Source organism: Nipponia nippon, unplaced genomic scaffold, assembly GCF_047370975.1.
Source record: "Nipponia nippon isolate SJK-2023a ecotype South Korea unplaced genomic scaffold, ASM4737097v1 scaffold_77, whole genome shotgun sequence".
NCBI classification, from domain to species: Eukaryota; Metazoa; Chordata; class Aves; order Pelecaniformes; family Threskiornithidae; genus Nipponia; species Nipponia nippon.
Genome location: NW_028262399.1, coordinates 112528 through 130060, shown reverse-complemented (window position 1 = coordinate 130060; position 17533 = coordinate 112528). Strand labels below are relative to the sequence as shown.

The following is a 17533-nucleotide window of genomic DNA, read 5'->3' as shown; positions in this document are numbered from 1 at the left end:
TCCCGCTGTCCAGCAATCCTGCCCTTTCATCCTGGAAAGCAAAGAGGATGGCAAGACACAAGCTACCCTGGGGAAAACCAGCCACCTTCTTTTTCAGACACCCAGAAATGGGGTCTGAATGGACACACTCGGACACACTCACACACAGCCTTGAGTTTCCCTGCTCATCCCTTGGGCATTTTTGAAAGGTGCATGCAATGGTTGGGGGCTGCCAGTCATGAGGGAGTGCCCCCAGTCTCCACGACCTTCTAAAGATGATGGAGAGTGTCATCACTGTGAGACTGGCTTGCCCTCTCAGCTCCCTGGGATGCCACCTCTCCTTTCCCATAGACTGGCAAGGATTGCGTTTGCTCAAGTGCCACCTGACTTGATCCACATCCACCACTGCTTGATCTCCTCCAGAGCCCTGCCCTGAGTCACAGAGGCCTGAGAGACCTTGCTGGGGAAGACTGAGGCAAAGAGGATAAGAGAGACTCTCATATTTACCTACACCTGCTCTTAGAAAACTCAGCAGTGGCCACACAGTATCTTTGTTTCTTCTTTAACAGTTCCAGAAGTAGTAAACACGCAGATGATGCCCTTGAATTGCCTTTCAAGTTTAGACGGAGTTGTGATCTGGACTATTGCTGAGCTTGGAGGATGCTGTCCTTGAAGACCAGCTGTACTGAGCTTTGCCACCATGTCACAGCTCTGTCTCCCACAGTATCGGCTCCAGCTCGTCCTGTCTGTGCCCCTGTCTGAGGGCACTGGTGCACATTTGTGCTGAAGCACCCCAGCTGTGGCAGCAGGCAAGCTCCTACTTGCCCTAAGGAAACCTGTTACCCAGTGTCCAAGACCCTGTATGTGCAAAGGCTTTGCTTCAGAGCAGAGACACGGCATGGACAGAAGAATTCTGAATGTCTTTCTGTTCCTAGGACCACAAACCCAGAATGAAATGCCTAAATTCACCCAACTGAAGACATTCCCCAGCTTGCAGAAATTAGATCCCTGCCTGTCACCTTCCAGGTTTCTGTCTGATGATGGAACAACAAAAGATGATTCTCATGGCCAACTCTTTTCCCAAGAGGAGAAATGCCACTGCTGGAAAGTAGTGCCTCTCCCCAGCTGAGGGAGGGAACATCAGTGATTCCTTCAGCCTGTTTCACAGCAGGTTCCCCTGGAGCCCCAGAGACATCTGGAGGAAGCCCAGAGGGGGCAGAGAAATTGCCACCTTGGGCTGGTCCTCTGCTGCTGAGCTGGGCCGGGCTCGTGGGACAAAGGGAGCTCATGGGAAGTGGGCAGCACTGCAGAGAGACAGCTCTGCCCGGGAGCAGCAGCTCTGCAAAGCGCAGCAGGGCTGAGGACGCTGCCTGCAGGAACGGAGGGGACATGAGTGAGGCAGAGACAAGTTAAAGGCAGTCATGAGTGGAAAGATGGCCGAGACCTCTCTGGGGGAGAGATCTTCAAAGCCCTCTACATGGTAAGTCTCTGGATGCAGGGCAACGTACCTTGCGTTCCTGGAGGGATCTCCAAAAGCTGGCACATCCCACAGCCTATGGGATCTTTCAGGAGGACTCTCACAGTTTCTCTAGTGGAGAGGAGGAGGATGTGCTCCAGAGCAGGGCTTCCCTGCTGCACCATCAGAGGGACAGGGCATGGCCGCTGCCTTCTCCCAGGGACAGACACAGGGTGTGAACCTGGGTGTGCAGCCAGGGATGCCCAAGTCTGTCCATCAGAGCAGGGTCCCTGCACCCCAGGGGGCTGTGATCTGGGGCAGGGACTCTGCTGCCTGCCAGGGTCAGCACTCAGCATGCCTGGGGAGCTCCCCACGGTGTTGTGGGGAGAAGCTGTGCATGGAAGGAGTGACCCCTGGCCAGGCAGGGTTCTTCTGCTGTTGAGAGGGTGCTGCATGGGACAACACTGCTCTCAGATCCAGCTCATGCCCAGGTCATTTCCAAGGGGACTTGTCATGAGTACGGTCAGGGTTTCCTGCTTGAGTCTGTGCTTTCCTGAATCTATGCTTCCACTTTTCTCTGGCTTGGCTTGGTGGGAGTGGAAACTCAGCTGTGCAGGTTAGAGAAGGGGCTGAGACTCCTAAACCATCATCCTGGGGTTTACTAGGAAGCTCAGCAAGTACCTTCACCCCCCACCAGCCTAGAGGTAAAACTGGTATCACCTTTCCAGTTTCATCAGGGTTTGTGTGACCTGCTCGTTGGCCCCTGCACACACACACAGAGGCTGCAGGGCAGAGCTGGGCACACAGGGGCTGGGATAAGGTCTGGGAGCACTGACAGGGAAGTGATGTGGGGCCAGAGAAACCGATCCCAGCTGGGACAGCTCCAGGCAGTAGAGACATGGGCAGGGAGGGAGGGAAAAGCTACGGGAAACCCTGCTGCAGAGGAGATATGGGCGCCTGCCAGCCATGCCCTGCAGTACAGATGCCTTCCCTGAGCAACACCCCTCTTGTCTCCCCTCCCACCTAGCAAAGCCCTCAGCCAGCCCATGGCATCTAGGGTGTTAGTCACCTCCTCGTCCATCTGCCAGCAGGAGAAATGAAGTGTATTTCCCACTGACCTGAAGGTGATTGCCCTGCGTTGTCAACATCTGGGAGGGGCTCTGCAGTGCTGGGTAAGGGAAAGGCTTTCCTGAGTGTCCCTCTGCCTCTCCCATTGCCTCCCTCAGCTGCTCTTGGTGTTGATGTCAGGCTCTCTGGGAATAATAGTTTCAGCTGCAGTCGGGCATGGATCTTGTGGCTCCTCCCATTCAGATGTGTTTAAGGCAATGAGGTGTCCAGGTTTCCTCTAACCTGTGAAGCTCTGGGCAATGCAGTCTGTGAGGCTAGGAAATGAGCTGATTTTCCCTTAATCAGATGCTATCATTAGCACACTTGGCCATCTCCTTGGGGTGTCCTTCCAAACTGTCAGATGCCTTCCAGGAGGCACAATGAGCCATGTGTGTCTTTGGCTAGAAATGGGGTGCTAAGACCTTGAGAAAAGGGAAGACATTTAGTGGTCTGCAGTGGATGCCTTTGTTCTCAGCACTGTCTGGTGACTTTTCAGGAAAACGTGGGAGTGTGATCACCCTCCATCTCAGAAAGGTGCAAGCACTGCGCAGCTGGGAACAACACGGAGGGACAGACCAGCACCCCTCACTCTTCACTAAACCATAGCCAATCCTCTTGTCTTGTAGGACTCACTCTGTTCTCCCTCAGTGCAGCAGAAATGCTGAGGGTTTCTGACACCCAAACACACTCCCCAGGAGAGAATGAAGGGAGATGTAAAAATAACCTCTCAAACTGCCTTTTGCCATCCCCGTTGCTTAGCCCTGGCAGTGCAGATGCAGACAAGCTCTTCTGTTTTGGGAGCAGTTTCATCTGATAAAGTCAAAAACGAACACTGGCTCCTGCCCCCACCGTTCCCATGAACTCACTGCAGGGCTGACTCCTCAGCCATCAGCGGGCACAGCCCGTGCTCCTCACCACACACTGAACCAGCACCAACCAGAGTTCCAGCCACAGAGCTGAAGGAAGGTCTCCTAGAAAGGCAAAAGGGTGGGCGTGTGCAGCAGGGGAGGGTTTATGGGAAATGGCTTTGATTTTGCTTGCAGAAGTCTCCCCTATCATCTCACCACCTTTTCCTCCCTAGACAGTGCCGCATGCCCAGAAGCAGCAAATGTCCAAGGCCAGCTTCCTCACCAAGTTCCTCCTCCTGGCATTCACGGACAGGCAGGAGCTGCAGCTCTTGCACTTCTGGCTCTTCCTGGCCATCTACCTGGCTGCCCTCCTGGGCAATGGCCTCATCATCACTGCTGTAGTCTGTGACCACCGCCTCCACACCCCGATGTATTTCTTCTCCTCAACCTCTCCCTCGTCGACCTGGGCTCCATCTCCATCATTCTCCCCAAAGCCATGGCCAATTCCCTCTGGAACACCAGGGACATCTCCTACCAGGGATGTGCTGCCCAAGTCATTCTGTTTGTCTTTTTGATGTCAGCAGAGTTTTCTATTCTCATCATCATGTCCTACGACCGCTACGTTACCATCTGCAAACCCCTGCACTACGGGACCCTCCTGGGCAGCAGAGCTTGTGTCCACATGGCAGCAGCTGCCTGGGGCAGTGGGTTCCTCTATTCTCTCCTGCACACTGCCAATACATTTTCACTCCCCGTCTGCCACGGCAATGTTGTGGACCAGTTCTTCTATGAAATCCCCCACATCCTCAAGCTCTCCTGCTCAGATGCCTACCTCAGGGAAGTTGGGCTTATTGTGGTTAGTCTCTTCTCAGCATTTGGCTGTTTTGTTTTCATTGTGGTGTCCTGTGTGCAGATCTTGAGGGCCGTGCTGAGGATCCCCTCTGAGCAGGGACGGCACAAGGCCTTTTCCACGTGCCTCCCTCACCTGGCCGTGGTCTCCCTGTTTATCAGCACCGCCATGTTTGCCTACCTGAAGCCCCCCTCTGTCTCCTCCTCATCCCTGAATCTAGTGGTTTCTGGTCTGTACTCGTTGGTGCCTCCAGCAGTGAAGCCCCTCATCTACAGCGTGAGGAACAAGGAGCTCAAGGATGCAGTGTGGAAACTGATGACTGGATGTTTTTTCTGAAGCAATAAACTCTCCATTTTCTTATGCATATTGCCCATAGTGTAGTTCATTACAGGCTCAGCCTGTCTTCTGGAGGTTTTGGCGGTGGTGGTGGAGGTATTTTTGCTCTGTTTTACATGTGATAGTGTTGTGCTGAAAGAAATGTCATTCTTCATACCATTTCTAATTCCTTATCTACCTTTCTAGTGTTACCCAGAGAGCGTTGAAAAGACTGTTGAAATAAGAGCCATGTTCTCTGTGCATTTAAAAAAATAAAGGACCCTGCAGCGACTTCGTTATCTGAGATCCTTTTTCTGAGACTTCTTCTGGTGCTGCAGTGGCAGTGCCTGTGTGCAGAGGTGGAGGGGAAAAGAGTCCTGGCACAGCAGCACTGCCAGGGAGCACCAGCGCTTGGTCTTTCTGGAGCTGTTCTCTTTTAAATTCCACACTCTCTCTCTGAGCCCCTGCGTTGCTGTAAGGAAGGATTGCTCTTGCAGCTTGGTCACAGGCCTTTTGTGTGGCAGTCCTGTGACTGCACGCAGTGACAGGCAATGGGCACTTCTTTGGCAGAGCTAACCTAAGTCATTTGATATGGTCCCCCACAACATTCTTGCTGCTACATTGGAGAGGTATGGGTTTGATGGATGGACTGTTAGACGGATAAGGAAATGGCTAGATGACCGCATGCAAATAGTTACAGTCAATGGCTCAATGCCCAAGTGGAAACCAATAACAGGGGGTGTCCCTCCTGGGTCCATACTGGGACCAGTACTATTTCATATCTGCATCAATGACATAGAGAGTGGGATTGAGTGCACCCTCAGCCAGTTTGCAGAGGATACCAAGCTGCGTGGGACAGTTGATTCACTTGAGGGGAGAGATGCCATCCAGAGGGACCTGGACAGGCTTGAGTAGGAGGCCCGTGCAAACCTCATGAAGTTCAACAAGGCCAAGTGCAAGGCCGTTCACCTGGGTCGGGGCAATCCCCGCTGTCAGTAAAGACTGGAAGGTGAATGGATTGAGAGCAGCCCTGCAGAGAAAGACTTTGGGATATTGGTGGGTGAAAAGTTGGACATGGGCCGGTAATGTGCTCTAGCAGCCCAGAGACCCAGCTGTATGCTGGGCGGCCTAAATAAAAGCATGGCCAGCAGGTTGGGGGAGGTGATTCTCCCCCTCTAGTCTTGTGAGACCCCACCTGGAGCACTGCGTCCAGCTCTGTATTCCCAAGGACAAGAAAGACATGGACCTGTTGGAGCGGGTCCAGAGGAGAGCCACGAAAACGATCTGAGGGCTGAAACACCTCTCCTATGAAGAGAGGCTGAGAGAGTTGGGGTTGTTCAGCCTGGAGAAGAGAAGGGTCTGGGGAGACCTGCTTGTGGCCTTTCAATATATAAAAAGGGCTTATAGGAAAGACGGAGAGAGAATTTTTATGAAGGCCTGTAGTGACAGGCCAAGGGGCAATGGTTTTAAACTGAAGGAGGTTAGGTTTAGACTGGACATAGGGAAGAAATCTTTTTATGATGAGGGTGGTGAGACAAGGTGACCCGCTTAGTGGATGAGGGGAGGGCTGTGGACGTTGTCTACTTGGACTTTAGTAAGGTCTTTGACACTGTCTCCCACAGCATTCTCCTGGAGAAGCTGGCTGCTCACGGCTTGGATAAGTGCACTCTGTGCTGGGTTAAAAACTGGCTGGACGGCCGAGCCCAGAGAGTGGTGGAGTCAAATCCAGTTGGCGGCTGGTCACAAGTGGTGTACCCCAGGGCTCAGTGTTGGGGCTGGTCCTGTTCAATATCTTCATCGATGATCTGGATGAGGGGATTGAGTGCACCCTCAGTAAGTTTACAGCCGACACCAAGTTGGGCAGGAGTGTTGATCTGCTGGAGGGTAGGAAGGAACTACAAAGGGATCTGGACAGCCTGGATCGTTGGCTCGGGCTATCTGTATGAGATTCAACAAGGCTCAGTGCCGGGTCCTGCACTTGGGTCACAACAACCCCATGCAATGCTACAGGCTTGGGGAGGAATGGCTGGAGAGCTGCCTGGCAGAAAAGGACCTGGGGGTGTTGGTTGACAGCCGCCTGAAGATGAGCCAGCAGTGTGCTCAGATGGCCAAGAGGGCCAATGGCATCCTGGCTTGTATCAGGAATAGTGTGGCCAGCAGGACCAGGGAGGTGATAGTGCCCCCGTACTGGGCACTGGTGAGGCCGCACCTCAAGTACTGTGCTCAGTGTTGGGCCCCTCACTACAAGAAGGACATAGAGGTACTAGAAGGATATTGAGGTGCTGGAGCGTGTCCAAAGAAGGACAACAAAGGTGGTGAAGGGTCTAGAGAACAAGTGTTATGAGGAGCGGTTGAGGGAGCTGGGGTTGTTTAGTCTGGAGAAGAGGAGGCTGAGGGGAGACCTTATTGCTCTCTACAACTACCTGCAACGAGGTTGTAGTGAGGTGGGGGTCAGTTTCTTCTCCCAAGTAACAAGTGATAGGACAAGAGGAAATGACCTCAAGCTGCGCCAGGGGAAGTTTAGGTTGGATATTAGGAAAAACTTCTTCACCGAAAGGGCTGTCAGGCATTGGAACAGGCTGCCCAGGGAAGTGGTTGAGTCTCCATCCCTGGAGGTATTTAAAAGACAGGTAGACGTGGTGCTCGAGGACATGGTTTAGTGGTTGACTTGGCAGTGCTAGGTTAATGGTTGGACTCGATGATCTTAAGGGTCTTGTCCAACCTTAACAATTCTATGATTCTATCATTCCATGATTCTATGACACTGATAGAGGTTGCCTAAAGAAGTTGTGGCTGCCCCATGCCTGGAAGTGTGCAAAGTCAGGCTGGATGAGGCTTTGAGCTATCTGATCTAGTGGAAGATGTCTCTGCCCATGGAAGGCTGTTTGGACTAGATGATCTTTAAAAGTGCCTTCTAACCCAAACTGTTCTTTGATTCCATGGGATGAGACTAAAGACATGGGGGAGGGTGTGGTGAGATGAAGCTGAGCGAGCACAAATGCCATCAGTTATTCTTGGGGTTGCTGTGTCAAGGTCTGTGGGAAAGACAGTGTCTTGACGTCACTTCACATTGAGAGGAATGTCCCCTGGGAAACCACCTGAATGCAGCACTGGGATGTGCTGCCTTGACCCGAGGTTCCTGTGTCCATTCCTCGTGCCTTGGGCCATCTCAAAAGAGTGCAAAGCAAGCTGATACACTGCAGTGCTTAGGTGCTTCCCAGCCTCTGGGAGTGGCAACAGGAGGCCAGGGAGGCACTACCGATGTTGCAATTCACTGCCTCTGCATCTGCAAAGGAAGGATTCCTGTCTCTGAACACCCACATGTGTATGAGGAGTGCACGAGGCCAGCTCAGATGTGGACACCTGACAGACCCCTGAATTTTCTGTGTGTTACTCCAGGAACAACTCCCACTGTCCCAGTGAGATTCATCTCACCTGCCTCGGATAGGTTCATTGCAAATGCTCCTGGTCTTCTACATTACCCCCCCTGGCCTTTCTGGCCTGTGCCTTCAACTACACAGTATGAAAGAAGCTCGCCTGTGGAGTATCTCACCTGTGCAGTCAGAAGTATTCCTGCTAGCATGTGCAGCATTGCTGTCTAGACCGCGGCATTTCTCACCTTTCAGAAGGCACAAAGCACATCTGGGGAGTACGAATACACTCAGCAGCACACACACCTTCACGTTTCACCTCTCTGAACTTCCTTCACCATTTCTTTAAGCAACTAGCATAGAAGAAGAAATGTTCTTCCTCCTAGGTGTCTTACCAGGAGAGAGGGGACAGGAAGGACATAAAACCTTCAATGGACAAAGGGGAAGGGGACACTCAAAGCTTATCAATGGAGTTACCCATACTGCAAATAGGGAATGTCCCCAAGCATTACAGAAATCCTCCTCTCTCTCACGACCTGCCCTGTGACTGGTGTTGGGAACACCCTCATCATTGTGCTGGTGGTGGACAACTTGAAGACTTGCTATAGCTCCACCACCACGTCCCTGACCTGACCACACTGCTGACCAGACTGGACACAACACCATCTCTGCTGACAGCGGTGTTACTAGTACTTGCTGCACCTTTTGCATGTACTGAGTGTTTCCTGCTGGTGGCCACATCCTACGATCAGTACCGGGCTGTGTGCCACCTGCTTCTCTCTGCAAGACTCATGACCTGGAAGGTCTGTTTTGAGAAGGCAGCTACACCTTGGCTAGGGGGATTTCTCTCATCTGCAGTAGTCACTTCATTCTTGTCCCAGATATAGGTCTGTGGCCCCAGTGCAGTGCACCACTTCTGTGATTTCACTGGAGCTCTCCTGCAGTGACACCATGACACTTATGCTCTTTGCTCTCATAACCTGCTTTTTAGATCTAGGCCTCCCCTTCCTCTTCACAGGGGCATCCTGTGCGTGCACCAGAGCTGCCACCCTGGGGCAGCTCTCCCACCCAGCATGGACAGGTGGGAGGCCTTCTCCACCTGCTGCTCTCACCTCACTCGTGAAACTGTTTTCTACAGCATCCTCATCCTTGTCTGTGTGATGCCCAGAAAAGCCCTCCTGTGACAGCTGGACAAAGCCCTTTTGCTACACCATCCTCAGGCCCCTGCTCAATCCCCTCATCTGCAGCCTGAGGATCAGAAAGTTTGGAGGGGAGTGGGACACTGAGAGAAGTGCTCAGAGAAGCTGTGGGCTGCACAAAGAGCCAGTTGGAGTTGTGGGCCTGCTGGGAGAAATGACTTCTGGCTCTCTTCTGAACAGGCCCAGAAAACCCAGACAGGTGTGTGCTGTGTCCTGGGCACTCTCCTGGAAGTGTGAGTTGTGGAGAAGGCTTCTGGTGCAGAGAGGTGCAAGTGGGGCTGGCTGGCTTCATTGTGAGACCTCTGTAAAATGCCTTGTAAAGGCGTAAAGGTAGACGATGAGGTGGACGGGAGGATGACCGCACGATCAGGCTCAGATGTCACCACTGGCACAGAGTCGTCCTTGCAGCCAGTCATTATCGGCACCTCTCTGGACCAGCACTTGGGCCAACACTGTTGAACAACTTTATTATCTCCCTGTACAATGGGATGGAGCTCACCTTCCGCTCCCTCATCTAGTTCTCCCTGCCTTGAGCAGGAGAGTCAGACAAGACAACATTCAGGGCTCTTCTAACCTGAGTTATTCTAGGATTCAGTCAATCTCCTGTTTGGAGAGCTTTTTGATGACAGAATAAGCAGAGGAAGGAGAAAAGAGATGCAGAATTAGAGAGATAAAGGGTGCCAACAGAAATAGAGTAGTTCTTCTGAGCAATGTTTCTCCATTTGAATGATTGGTAAGAAAATTTATTTTGGTAAGTGGCTGCATAAAACTACCCACACACAGCAAGGGAGCGTAATCAGCTTGCCAGTACATGCCCTTCCTGCTGTTAATAAAAATTGATGAAAAAAATAATGACAATTCCTAAAAAGCTAGCCATGCTGGAAATGAAGACTTTCTCAACTATTACATTGAGTTCTTTTCTGCAAAGGTTTCAACTTTTTCCTGAAAATTTACATTCAGGGCTTGATTCACTCATCCACAAAGAGGTGGCCACTGCCCTGCGTAGCTGAAGCATGCGTGTGGGAAACGTGTCACAGGACATATGGGAGCCCTTCTGGAGCATGAGCTGGTAGGCAGGCAGGGTTCCTCGGGGTGGTGGAAGGCATCACCTGCTTTCAGCGCTGCTGGGTAGGCTGTGAAGAGGCCTCTCCAGCACAGCAGCACACTGTGTCCCCTTGGATGCTGGCTGTGAGGTCATTTCTGACCAGGCAGCTGTGGGGAGAGAGATACTCTGAAGTCTTGAAAGCCATCAAAATGCTCCCCCCAACAAGATGAAAGATGTGTGGAGGTCAGGGGCAGCTAGGACAAGATTTGGTGGAGGGAAGAGAGGTTTGGCCAGTAGAGATGAAAGATTTTGAAGAGGAAAGATATGTTTGGGTAATTTTGATGCCACCGTGATACTAAGAAAACATTCATGTTCGGCAACTACTCTATTTCTAGCCAGTAAGCTTAAGCCCTAATCCTACCCCTAAATGGCACCTTCCCCCTGATAGGAATCCACTCCTTCAATCCCTAACCTCAAACCTTACCTCTAAACCAAAGCCCCAAGCCATAAACGCTTACTCTTACCCTATTACTCACTCTAATTCCTAGCCTTTATCCCGAACACTAAAATGCTAGCCTTGACCCTAACCCTCACAACAGCCCTACACAAAACCCTAATCCACAAAGCGAGCCCATGCCCTGACACTAACTAGACACCCTCCCCCTAAGCCCAACAGGACTGAGGTCTTTGTCCTCTTGGCTATGGCAGCAGCCTCTGCCACTGACGCCTGCCGCAAAATTTCATTTTGAGGCTCTGGACTTTGTTTCTTCCTCATCCCTGCTTGGGGAGGCCGGGAGGTGTTGCACGGTTTTTCTGCACTTGGCATTGCTCATCCGCACATCCCACTGCCCCCAGGAAGAGCCCTGAGCCAGACATGAGGGACAGGATCTCCTTCCCAGGGCCTGCAGGTTAGGACTTGGCCTTGCTGCTTCATCGAAGCAGTTAAGGGTTTTCTCAGCATTACAGCCCCCTGCACAGTGCCTTTGCTACCTGCAATCACAGCCTCCAGTCAGCTGCTCTAATGAGTCCTTGGGGAGGCTTTGTCAGTAATGGCCCTCAGGGGGGCCAATCAATGCTTCAAGGTTTTGCTTCTGCCTTTGACTTCTTGAGAGGTTTGTTCAGTCTCCTCTCAGGATCTGAGGTTCACGCACACAGGGCCAACTACAGCATGGGGCTCATTAAAATACAGAAAGCCCTAACGAGCTATTTCTCTTCCTGTGATTTTCTTCAACTCTTCCAGACTTGTCCAGCTAATTGTAGAGTCATTTCATAGTGTAGCTAAGGAGGAAGATTTCCAAGTGCACCTAATAAAAATCCTTTTTTTAAAGGTTATATTTTATTCATTTCAGTTGAGAGCAGAGATGATAGCAGCATTCTCCAATTGGTATTGATGCCGAGGGTGTCCTCAGGCAGTCTGGACAGCTAGGAAAAGCAGTCCCTTGAGGTCTGGCACTGTAGTGACAACCTTGCCCCTTGCTTCCTCCCTTCCTCAACCTCATCATTTCTCTCATTGGCCACCTGGGATTTACATCAGTTTCCTGACATCAGACTTCCCTGACCTCTGGGAGCTGAATGTTACAGCTCCATTGCACCATCTCCCACCTCATCTCCTTAGACAACTGGCTGCACACAGGCACAGAAGGATTTTTCCTATTTGCAAGCAACAAAAAGTAAAGCATGATAAAGTTTCATAAACAATACAATACACTTCTCAAGCATATGCTACTTACAAGCCACCTCTAATGAGGTTGCCTTTCTACAAAGGATAATCTTATGAGAAATGTTTTACATAGATAGCTACAGAAAGGTAGAGATAAACATAATAGAAGAGTTTGCTACAAAAGCAATTGTCCTACTGAAAGACGGGTAAGCTTTAACTCCCTGAAACCCAAAGCAGCAGCACAGCTGAAAGGTATCTGAATGAACAAAGAGTGAGGGCAGGAGAAAACTGGAGGATAACGGAAAGGGCCTTTGTCTAGACAGTCTACCGGTAAGATGACTTTATTGTATCAGGAAACTGTAAATAAGATGACTTATTTATTGTATCAGGACAGGTGAAAATACATGAACGATTAGAGAAATTAAATACAGCATTTAACAGGCAGAATAGTGGTAATGAAGTTACAGGGGAAGACTGATATTTCTGTGGAATATCCCTTTTGAAAGGTCATGGGATTGGTAGAGGTCTCTTGTGAGCGAGGACAAAGCAATGTTGCACCCATCTCTGAAAGAAGGCAAAAGGACAACCCAGGGAACCACAGGCTGTACAAGCTCACTTTGGTGAGGAGTAAGCCATCAATATCTCTTGGGTGATATTTCTGGGACCTTTAAAGAGAAGAATGTGTCCAAAAGCAGTCAGCATGGGCTTTCAAAGGGTAAAGCATGCCTCACCAGGCTGACTGCCTTCATGATGAAGTAACTGCATTTGTGCATGAGGGGACAATAGTGGATGTTGGTCACCTCAACTTCAGCAAGATTTGTGACGTGTTCTCCCTCACTATTCTTGTAGCCAAGTTAGGACATTACATTCTGGAAGGGCAGACAAACAGATGGGTGAAACACCAGTTGGATGATCAGGCTGAGAGAGCAGTGGTGAAGGGGTCATACCCTACCTGGAGGCTAGTGGGACATACTGGGGCATCATGGGGCAGCACAGGGAACACTCCTGAGCCCTGTGCAATCGAAAAGCTGTATCCATGACCCAGAAGAGGCAACTCTCACCATGTTTAGCAAGAACAAATGCTGGACTCTGCACCTCGGATGAAATAATGCCGGGCACATTATTACTCCTGGGAGAGGAGTAGCTGGAGAGCAGCCCTGCAGAGAGGGATCTGGGGGTGCTGGCTGGCAGGGGGCTCAACAGGAGTCAGCAGTGTGCCCTGGCAGCCAAGAGGGCAAACCACACCCTGGGGTGCAGTATAACGAGGGGCTCAAAAGAGGGGATGTTGTGGTTTAACCCCAGTCGGCAACTAAGCACCACACAGCCGCTCGCTCACTCGCCCTCCCTCCCTCCCACAGTGGGATGGGGGAGAGAATCAGAAAAAAAAAGTAAAACCGATTGGTTGAGATAAAGACAGTTTAATTTGACCGCAGAGGAAGGGGAAATAATAATAATAATAATAATAATAATAATAATAATAATAATAATAACAACAACAACAACAACAACAACAACAACAACAATAATAATAATAATACACAAAACAAGTGATGCACAATCACCACCTGCTGACCGATGCCCAGACTGTCCCCGAGCAGCAATCGCTGCCCCCCGGCTAACTCCCTCCAGTTTCTATACTGAGCATGACGTCATATGGTATGGAATAGCCCTTTGGCCAATTTGGGTCAGCTGTCCTGGCTGTGCTCCCTCCTGGATTCTGGTGCACCTGGCAGAGCACGGGAAGCTGAAAAGCACTTGACTAGTATAAACACTGCTTAGCAACAAGTAAACCATCAGTGTGTTATCGACATTATTCTCATCCTAAATCCAAACCACAGCACTGCACCAGCTGCTAGGAAGAAAATTAATTCTATCCCAGCTGAAACCAGGACAGGGGATTATCCTGCTGTATTTAGCACTGGTGCAGACTCACTTGGAGTACTGTGTGAAGTTCTGGGCCCCACAACTGAAGAAGGATGTAAGGTACTTGAATGCGTCCAGAGGAGGGCGCCAAAGCTGGTGAAAGGGCTGGAAGAAATGTCCTCCGAGGAGCTGCTGAGGACACTGGGCTTGTCTAGTTTGGAGAACAGGAGGCAGAGGGCTGACCTCATTGCTCTCTACAGATTCCTGAGGAGGGGAAGTGGAGAGGGAGGTGTTGATCTCTTCTCCTTGGGATCCAGCGACAGGAAGCGGGGAAATGGTTCAAAGCTGCACCAGGGGAGGTTAAGACTGGACATTAGGAAGCATTTCTTTACCAAGAAGGTGGTCAAACACTGGAACAGGCTTCCTGGAGAGGTGGTCGATGCCCCATGCGTGTCAGTGTTTAAGAGGCATTTGGACAATGCCCTTTATAACATGATTTATCTTTTGGTCAGACCTGAAGTGGCCAGGTATTTGGACTAGATGATCATTGTAGGTCCCTTCCAACTGAACTATTCTGTTCTATTCTGTTTGATTCTATTCTCTTCTGTTCTGTTCTAAGCTATATATATACCTTTTACAGGGTGGATCCCTCCAGCAGCTGGGCTCAGACGCTCTGTCTCCTCAGTAGCTGCCCTGGATACCAGCCTCCCCAGGTGCACACACATGGACATATGAGCCCCTGAGGCTGCAACCCCATTCCAGATGCTGCCACAGACCACCCCAGTCACACACACACACGCGCGCACACACACCCCCCAAACTCTTAAGTCCAGTCACTCTGGTCTCTCAGTTGCTGGCACTAATGACATACGGGCTGTCTGACCCCCTGGTCCTTCTCCAGTTGCTGCACTCACCCCCTGTGCTCACATGGTGACGCAGAAGAGAGACAGACTGCACTGGTCAGGGTCCTCCCCTAAACTTCCCGTAACAAGTGCTGTGCAATCCAAAAATGCTCCTCCCCTGCATCCCATAATGTGTCCTACGCCCCTAGGCAACAATTCCCTTAGTCCAAATGGTGATCCAGAGAGCTGCTCGCAGTGACTCCTCTTGGTGGGTTTCACACCTGGACAACAGGGCTGATGGCTCTCCCAGGGCAGCCCTGGAAGGAGCTGAGACAAGATGTCCCTTCCTCAGGAGCCTGTCATCTGGGTTCCCACCTGCCACGGTGCCTCTGTGCTCTTCTCGCTTTGTGGAGATGGGCTCTTGATGAGCTGGTGGCTCTCCTGTGATGGCTCTGGGAGCAGCTGGGGCAGGGTGTTGACTGAGTTACTCCTCCTGCCATCGGTAGTACCTTCTTTGTGTGTGCAGATGAGCTTCTTCTCACTTAACCTAACACAACCCAAGAAGAACATGCATCTCCTGAGGCATCTGTATTTGGCGGTTGCATACATATGCACTGGTATTATTTAGCATATTTAGCATATTTAACATAGCAGCTCATTGGAATTGCTGTCCAGAAACGCATTAGGATTAGGGGAAAAGCTGTGTCGTTGCACGGGCAATGGCTTCACTCAGGGCCAGTAGCACAGTCTTGTTTCTAAGACTGTAGATGAATGGATTTAAGAGTGGGTACAGGACAGTGTTCAGCAAAGCCACAATTCTGTTTGTCTCCAAGGAAACATCTCTGGAAGGACGCACATAGAGAGCAATGCAGCTCCCATATGCAATGGCCAAGGTGGTGAGGTGGGAAGAACATGTAGTAAAAGCTTTTTTCCTCCCAGCAGCTGCTGGCAGATGCAGAATACAGAAAAGGATGCCCATGTAAAATGCCAGAGTTAAACATAAGGAACCCAGTACGATAAACGATAATAAAACAGAGTCTGTTTTCCAAAGCAGGCTGGGGTCAGAGCAGGACAATTTGAATAAGGGGGAGTTGTCACAAAAAAATGGTGGATCTTGTTCGAGCCACAGAAAGTCATCTTGTAGAGGAGGACCAGACGGTAACTCAAGACTGTGATGCGTATGACCCAAGCAGCAACAACCAGGTGGATGCAGAGCTGAGGCTTCATGATGGCAGCATAACGCAAAGGCTGGCAGATGGCAACGTAGTGGTCAAAGGACATGAAAATAAGTAGAACCGACTCTGTACAGCCCAGGGCAAAATGGAAACAGGACTGGGCAAAGCAGCTGCTTAGTGAGATCGTTCTCCTACCAGAACCCAGGATCACAAACAACTTGATGCTTGTGGAGGATGTAAACCAGATTTCCAGGAAGGCCAGATTGCTGATGAAAAAGTACATGGGGGTTTGCAGGCGGTGATCTACACCCAGGAGGAAAATGATGGTTGCCTTCCCCATCACTGTTGTCAGGTATATGAGCAGAAGGAGCAGAGAGAGAAATAGCTGTAGTCTTTGATCAAGCCCTGAGAAACCCTCTAGGATGAACTCAGTAACTGCAGTTTCATTTTCTGCTCCCATGCTGAATTTCAGTTCATCCTGCTGTGACAGGAACATGACCAAAACCGAGTGTGATTATGTCACACTCTGGATGACAGGAATCCTGCCTTCTCTGCTTCTTTCCTTTCTTGCAGTCTCCCTCCTAGAGAGCACAGAGAGAGAGAGAGTCCTTCAAGCCTTTCTTACCCCCTGATTTTTCTGGTTTACATTTCAGCTCGAGTCCTCAGAGAATTTGTTGTCGTCTTTCTACCTTTGTCTAACACTTGCAAAGGATTCTTTCTCCAGAACAGAAGATTTTGAAGAGGCTGCAAGCTATTTCACCCCATTCCTGGCAAATTCCACATTCACTCAGACCTTTTGCAAACATCTGTCACACCTATGTGCCAAACTCATCTCTTCTATTGCACAAATGCTAAACCATCAAATGAAATGAAATCAAACCAAATCAAATGTGTATGTTGAAAGCTATTCTTTCTACTTTTCAGAGGTACTTGCCTTTTTGCACTAGGAATCCCTGAGAGTCTCTTCTTTTCAAAATAAGTAATATCCAGCATCTCTTTTGTAATCCCCTGCTTCCTTCCACACCTTCTTGCTCTCTGTTTCTTCAGGACAGGTGGAGGGGGTGGAATAGGGACCAAGTATAACTTGTCTTCTTTCGTACTCTAAATAATGACTGAAATGGATGATGACTCCACACAGTCTGTCACACAATCTCATCTGACCTCCGTCTGCACTGAAGCACGGTTGTTTCCAAAGAGTTGCTCATTGCTATTGCCATCAAATGTCCTGACCTAAACGCAGAGCAAGAGAAGAGCGTCTGGAAGAGATTTGTAACCTTTCTTTTGCATGCCAGTTATAGGTTGGGAGGAACCAGCCTCTAGCGTTTTCTCTTGTTTCCATTGACTCTAGAGGGAGCCTGGGGAAAACCAGTTCTCACAGGCACCTGCAGCCAAGTAGATGAAACTCACTATTCAAGTCTCAAATCACTGATTTATTAACGTTGTTTGTTTGTTTGTTTGTTTGTTTGTTTGTTTTTTAATATCGAAATAGACATCTAAGAAAAGGAAGCACAAGAAAAATATATGCAATAAAGACTGATGTTTTTCCCTTCATCTTTATATTTGTTTTTAGACAGGGAAAGGAGCAGAGCAGATGACTTCAAAAGTAGGATGATTCCAAGTGCAAGGGGAGGAGAGGGAGGGGAGGAGATGGTGGGTTTGAAGCAGTGAAACAGATCTTCTCCACAGGCTGTGTTGTCCTCTTAGGCTCTGTCCCAGGGCAGAATGGGTAGCACTTCCACAAGGAGTAAAATGGGAAGATCAGTACAGGGCAGTGCTCCATGTTTGCACTGACATTTTAGCTTGGGGCTCAGCCTAGTCTTAGA

The 17533-nt window shown here is 50.0% G+C and overlaps 2 pseudogenes; one reads left to right on the top strand and one right to left on the bottom strand.

Annotated features, from left to right (window-relative positions):
- The first annotated feature begins 1412 nt into the window (after nt 1-1412).
- LOC104023357 (olfactory receptor 14C36-like) lies at nt 1413-4621 on the top strand (annotated as a pseudogene).
- A 10602-nt stretch (nt 4622-15223) lies between these two features.
- Nucleotides 15224-16206, bottom strand: LOC148050643 (olfactory receptor 6E1-like; annotated as a pseudogene).
- Between the last annotated feature and the right edge of the window lie 1327 nt (nt 16207-17533).